Source organism: Plecotus auritus (assembly GCF_963455305.1).
Source record: "Plecotus auritus genome assembly, chromosome: 7".
In the NCBI taxonomy this organism is placed as follows: domain Eukaryota; kingdom Metazoa; phylum Chordata; class Mammalia; order Chiroptera; family Vespertilionidae; genus Plecotus; species Plecotus auritus.
This window is the reverse complement of record NC_137774.1, coordinates 15,279,755-15,285,754: the sequence shown is the minus strand read 5'-3', so window position 1 is coordinate 15,285,754 and position 6,000 is coordinate 15,279,755.

Sequence of the window (6,000 nt, the reverse complement as noted above, 5' to 3'; positions counted from 1 at the left end):
ATAGTCACCCCTGAGAACCTCACTAACCAAACTCAGTACTCAGCTTTGTTTTCTCCAGTCTGCTCTGAGCAGCCCACGTTTTGCTTTTGCTTGACCTAGGCCTGGGCTAATTAAAGTCCTTAATTAAGAGATAATCTGTTCTATCAGTTTAATCCTTTTATGGCTCGTTTTGCCATCCAGAGACTTTGGGGAAGGGTGCTGAAGCGATAAAGGGGATAACAACTGCACTCTGCTAACTCCCCCTCCCCTTCTGTCCCCAGAACCTGGAGCAGCCTTGGAACTTGGCAGGGGGTGGGATGAGGGGCGCTGAAGGGCCTACAGTGAGCAGGAAGTAGCGGTTCCAAAATTCCTAGACCTGATTATTCTGTGGCCCATTCTAAGGGCCTGTTCCCTGAGAGCTAAAAGAAGGATGGCGTTCAGGGAGAGGGAATTTGGTGTCTCACCTGAAGGTAGATTCCAGCTCTTGGTGGCCAGGATCAGGGAGAGAGCAGGAAAGGGAAGATTCTCCCAGAGGAGAGGAATACCTTGTGGGTTGGGGAAGGTGTTAGCCAACTAGATTCTCAGAAGGCTCAAACCTATGTTCCACAATGTGTTTAGGACCTACCCCATTCAAAGTAGAGTATTTTGCTACTTGAAGAATAAAACACTTGAGGATCTCAAAATATCTGAAATTATGTTCTCTTCCTAACCTCTCCCCATCCTAAACAGATCTCACCCCCCTTGGCAAAGTGAAAGGCCAGAGACAAGAGGATTTTCGCATAAGAGTGGAGAGCCTTGGGCAGAGCTCCCAGATTTCCTTACTTGGGAGAAGTTCCCTGTGCTCTCTGAGCATGCCTGTGGTGTGCTGGGTATTACTGACAAGTTGTCATTTTATTCATCTATAACACACTAGCCTTTCACCTTGTTCAGGTGACATTAAGCAAGGACAGTTTCAATGGTCCGTATATATTATTTCCATAGCCCCCTACATCTGGCCCAAAGGTAAAACCAATGTTACAATGATTTTATACAGATGAGGAAGTGGAAGCTAAGGAAGGAAAAATGACTTGCCTAAGGCCACTCAGCAGGTATGGGGTGGAGCCAAGCCTGCAGCCTGGATATTCTGAGCCCCAGATCAGGTTTCCATTTGGTCTGCTCTCCTGTTAGGTTGATATTTCTGCTCCTGCAGACCCTCCCATGGAATGGAGTATGTAGCATCTTTGCTATGGGCACTCAACAATTATGCCAGATATGAGATTTGTAAGCCGAAATATGATTGACAGTAGTGCCCCAGGATTTGGGGGAGAAGTGGCATTGGCACTGTGTACTTGGAGACACCTAGGTTCCCAGCCCACAGCAGGAGCCCCGGACCCACCTGAAATGTTTCTCGGGGAAGAATAGTGGCCCAGATTTGCCAGCAAACTGTTGCTCTCCCTAGACTGTAAGCTTCCAGAAGCTGGAGCCTGGGTCTCTGCAAACTTTGTCTGCTTTGTATACAGTAGGTGCTCAATACTTTATTGGATAAAAATAATAGTTCTTATTTACCAAACTTTTAGCTTCGGATCAGATCAAGTGAGTGCTATACACTATATCATTTAATGCTCACAACTGAAACAAGGTAAATAAGAATTCTGATTTGAGGCTCCAGACCAGGAATAAACAAGCCTTGTGACATTCTCTTCTGGCCCTACCCCTCCTTTTCCGTCTCCCTCCTCAATAGTCTCATGGTCCTTAAATGTTGGCATCCCCAAAGCTTTGGTCTTTCCAACCAGTCCCTAGGTGATCTTAGCCATTCTGACAGCTCCAACCATAGGCTAAAGGTACCAGATCTAAATCTAGCTCAGAGCTCCCTCCTGGGCACTGGATTAGAAGAGCTATCTGTGTTCTGGACACCTGCCCTTGGACATACCATAGGTTTGGACTGGCTTGACTATGCTCACTATTCACCCTGTCCCTGTGTTTCCTAGCCTGGTTAATGATATCAGGTCATCTGGTCAGAAACCTTGTTGGGCTTCCTCCCTTCTCTCTCTCTTCTCCATGTACACTGCCACAGCTCAGTTCATGCCCTTGCCATCTCTTACCTGGAGTCTTGCAATCTATTCTTTCTTTTTTTTAAAAATATATTTTATTGATTTTCTACAGAGAGGAAGGGAGAGGGATAGTTAGAAACATCGATGAGAGAGAAACATCAATCAGCTGCCTCCTGCACAAACCCCACTGGGGATGTGACCGCAACCAAGGTACATGCCCTTGACCAGAATCGAACCCGGGACCCTTGAGTCTGCAGGCCGACGCTCTATCCACTGAGCCAAACTGGTTAGGGCTTGCAATCTATTCTTAACTGGTGTCTCTGACTCAGCCAAGTCATGCTCCTCACAGCTGCCCAAAGGGACTGTCTAAAACTTAAGTGTAACCAATTCCCTTCCCTAAACATTCTAGTGTATGTATCTCTATCTCCAGGAGTCCAGATTGTGAACATGGTTATTTAAAACCTGCTTATTTAAAACCTCCTCTGCCATCACTCTCCTGATGTACATAGGGCTCTAACAGGGCCAAAATACTTATATACTTGTGATCCCTTCTCATTCCATTTATTTTACCCACCATGCCCTTGCACATGCTGTTCCCTCTGTTTGGAATGCCTTTCCCTGCCTTGAGATGGTGGGTTCATATTTCTACACCTAGCACCTTACACATAAGGTCTGCAAGGCCCCATAGGGCTGATACCTGCTGGCCTTTCTTTCCCTCATCCTGCTTTACTCCTCATTCCAACCACACAGGCCTCCGCTGCCCTCCCCCACTCAGAGTCCCTCTCCCATTATGCTTTTCCAGCACCATGGACTTTCCCTTCATAGCACTGAAATCTGGGGCAATTTTACACCTATTTAAGTGACTGTATGATGAATGTCTCTTCCACTAAAATATAAGCTCCACAGAACAGGGGTGGGTCTGGCAGTCAACATATATTTGTTAAGTGCATAAAAGCACACAATTCTTATAGACATTAGGGGCTATGTGGTGTAGGAGACAGAACACAGCTATTTTAAAAAATTTTTAATTGATTTCAGAGAGAGGAAGGGATAGAAACATCAATGATGAGAGAAAATAATCGATCTGCTGCCTCCTGCTTGCCCCCTAATGAGGATCAAGCCCACAACCCGGGAATGTGCCCTGACTGGGAATTGAACCTCAATCTCCTGGTTCATGTGTCGATGCTCAATCTCTGAACCACATGGGCAGGGCAGAACATAGCTTTAAGACCAAACAGGTCTGGGTTTAAATCTTAGTTCTATTACTTACTATATGACCTTGAGAAAGTGGCCAAATTTCACTTAAGGTCAAATTCTTCATCCATAAACAAAATGTAACACCTACTTTGTAGGCATACACATAATGTATGTGCAGTGCTCAGTAGGAGTTCAGTAAATGGTAGCAATTACTTTACGTACCCAAGGAAATTTGCTGATTGAATAGTAATTTATGTAACTTCTTGTTTTGAAAAGTACTTTTTTATTATTATGACATTTATCTTTGTCATTCAGAAATTATTTTGGCTGTGTAGTTTCGTATTTTAAAAATCTGTTGGGCCCTGACCGGTTTGGCTCAGTGGATGGAGCGTAGGCCTGCGGACTCAGGGGTCCCAGGTTCGATTCCGGTCAGGGGCATGTGCCTTGGTTGCTGGCTCATACCCAGTGGGGAGTGCGCAGGAGGCAGCTGATCGATGTTTCTTTCTCATCGACGTTTCTAGCTCTCTATCCCTCTCCCTTCCTCTCTGTAAAAAATCAATAAAATATATTTTTTAAAAAATCTGTTGGGTTCAATTCCCAGTCAGGGCACAAACCTGGCTTTTGGGCTCAATTCTGGTTGGGGTGTGTGCAGGAGACAACCAATGTTTCTCTCTCTCAGAAAAACAATAAAAACGTATAAATGACATCATGAAATGTTTAAACAGAGAGTCTGTTAATTTCCTTTAGTTACAGACCTGCTTTAATCAAAAGGCAAGTTGGTGAAATGTAAAGTGCTGTGGGTAGGCCTGTAGTCTGAAGATGCAGGTTCTGGTCCTGTTCACGCTCAAATCCCTCACATGAAAGGCCAGAGTAATCATGAAATACCATGGCTTCTTATTGCATGTAAAAATGCTAGATAATTGGGAGATCTTCATAGGATCACTTTCTTTTGGGATGCCATAAACTCCTGAAGGGCAAGGATGCTGCCATTTTTCTCTACATTCCCCATAATCTACCACCGTGGTTTGAAGTCAGGAAACTCAATAAAAGTGTGCTGAAGGAATGAAAGGTAGACTGAGTGAATGAAATAATGTCTTTTATTTCTTTTTTCCAGCTCCAGCTCTCCCTCTGAGTTGGGGGTGGCTGGGGAAGGATAACTGTCACTCAAGCCTGGCCTTAGGGCAGGAAAACAAGTTTGTCATGGAAGGAAATTGAAGATGCTGCATTTCCATGGGAGATTTGTTCTCAGTTTCCTGGGTGGAGTATAGGAGCCTATCTTATTCATTCTTGTTTTCACTGCTCAGCTCTGAGTCTTGGCACCAGCTCTAAAGATGTCCTGGAGGAGGTAAGATAGAAGGGGAGAGCTGAAGGAACAGTTCCTCGGGCTTAGTTTGGGCCAGGTAGGGCAGGAAAGCATAACTTTCCTATTCCCAGATGGCTTGGAGACAAAAGTGAACTATCCTGGTTTTGAAAGAAAACATTTTTCTTAAAGTACCAAAAAGGCAACTTCTCAAGGATACAATAAGGATCATTGTCACGTTGTAAAGAACCTGGAAAATCTGTACTGTATATCAATCAATCAAGAAAAAAAATCAAATCCTGTCAAACCTGGATCCATTCTATGTATCCACTAAAATTTTCTTTCCTTCTCCTTACTCTTTTCTTCTTTCCTTACATTTCTTTTTGATGTTGTTTCATTTTGTTCTTTTGTTTTTAAAGCAACCATTTTCTTTAAAAACAAGAAATAGCTCACCAGGCTGGGAGGATTTGGCCCATACTAAGAAGCAAAGGGGTTTTCTAAACTCAATTTTCTTTCTTCTTTTTAAGTGACCCCCCTTCCCTCAGGAGAGACAATAGAAATAATTGATCCATCATCCAGTACCAGGCCCAGGAGATTTACATGCAAATCCTCCTCTCCTCCTCAGGCCCCCCCCCCCCCCGCCCCCTTTAAATTTAGAATCGTAGAAGGGAAAAAAGAAAACCCTTTTAAAATAGCAGGAACCCTGCTGGCCACCGTCACCCACCCCAAACCAGGTGAGGGTTAGGAGGGGGTGATAATCCACAACAACCCCAGCCTCCTCCCTCCCCACTCACACCACCCCTTTCTGGTGTGGAATCACTTAAGATTTGGGTAGAACTCTCTTCCCAGGAGACGATATCTGGAAGCTTTTAGGGGGCGGAGGCAGAGCGGGGAGAGAGGAGTAAAATTCCCCCAAACGGCCTAAGAAAGTCATCTCTTCACTTAAAACTGCCCGTCACCCTCCACCCCCCACCATTAACTTTCGATTAAGACCTCCTCGTTATGGCAACTAAACTTTACTTTGCATAATTAAGATTTGCCTCGGAAGAAGGGGGTGGGAGAAGCCGAAGCTCCCGGCCATTCTCTTTCACCTCACCTCCTCCCACCCCCGCCCGAACCCTCCAGCTCTGGGCCTCTAAGTTCCTGAGTTTTCTCACTTTGAGGTGCCACCGAACACAAAGAACCATAATGGGCTTCTTTGTGCTCGCTACGGGGCAATTACGCCCCGGAGTCCAGGCCCCTTTAAGAGCCTCTTAAAGAGACAGGCTCTCGTTTTTTCAGAGGGTTATTTAAGGGTGTGTGTAGGGGAGGGGCGAGGAAAACTCCTAGGGGTCTACTTATTAGGTGAAGTGAAACTTTTGTCTGGACTCCATGAGAAGGGGCTGAGAGTAAAGTCTTTATTAACTGTTAGCTTTTTAAAAGTCTCTCTTCTGAAACAAATCTTTAACTTGAAATTTTTTCACTTGATCTGTAAAATTGGACTGGAATAGGTGG